Genomic DNA, 1,009 nt, shown 5'->3' on the forward strand with positions numbered 1-1,009 from the left:
GACAGTTTGGCCGAGAGGTCTAAGGCGCCAGATTTAGGCTCTGGTCCGAAAGGGCGTGGGTTCAAATCCCACAGCTGTCAATTTTTTTGTATTTTTTTTAAAGTTTCATGACACCTAGATGTCTCCATTACAACATTGTATATTACTTTTCCTCTGTGAATATTGACACAACTTATGCAAAATGTTGCATGTGTTATATTTCAAACCAACATGGCACTCGAAACTTCTAAATCTTGCATGGCACTTGAAACTTTCAAATTTTGAATTCGCCTATGTTCTAATGAAATGACGATCAATTTTACTTAATTCATGATATTGATCATTTGGGCTTTGTTAGCTTTTGTGATCTCTACATCAGAATTGGGCCTCTTAGCCTTTGGTGGATAACTTTTAACAATTCAGAAAGTATAAATTATAAGAACCACATATTATAAGTATTAAATAACATCTTATCCCTTCTAATTTTCTATTTACCAAAAATTTCTTAAAAATGATGTTTACGGGATACATTAGGTTTGATACATTCCACATAGTGGGATACATAGCGTTGTGCACAGAATACATGCGGGATACATAGCGTTGTGCATGGGATACATGCGGGATACATAGCGATGTGCACGGGATACATAGCGTTTGATACATTTCACATAGCGGGATACATAGCGTTGTGCACGGGATACATGCGAGATACATAGGTAAATAAGGGATTTTTGAAATAAGTAGGGATAAATGGATATTAAGGTAAATAAAAGAGTGTAGTTAAGTAATTTGTCGATTCAGAAATTGAGTTGACTTAAGTAGGTACCACTAGAAATAATAATAATTAGAAAATGTATATTTTTGTATATTTCTATTATATAGAAGAGTGAAGTGGTAGGACGACCAAGGGTAAAAATGTAATTTCATTCTAACAAAAATCTATTAAGAAAGTTAGTAAATAATTCTACAAACATCTTTTTATATATTAAGTGAATTATGATCAAGGGTAAAAATGTAATTTCACACTAAC

At 32.9% G+C, this 1,009-nt stretch overlaps 1 non-coding gene across 1 annotated transcript; it reads left to right on the forward strand.

Annotated features, from left to right (window-relative positions):
• On the forward strand, positions 1–80 carry TRNAL-UAG (transfer RNA leucine (anticodon UAG)). The gene has a single exon. It is a non-coding gene; the product is annotated as a tRNA-Leu (tRNA).
• The last annotated feature ends 929 nt before the right edge of the window (positions 81–1,009 follow it).

The sequence above is a fragment of the Solanum stenotomum genome, chromosome 3 (assembly GCF_019186545.1).
Source record: "Solanum stenotomum isolate F172 chromosome 3, ASM1918654v1, whole genome shotgun sequence".
In the NCBI taxonomy this organism is placed as follows: Eukaryota; Viridiplantae; Streptophyta; class Magnoliopsida; order Solanales; family Solanaceae; genus Solanum; species Solanum stenotomum.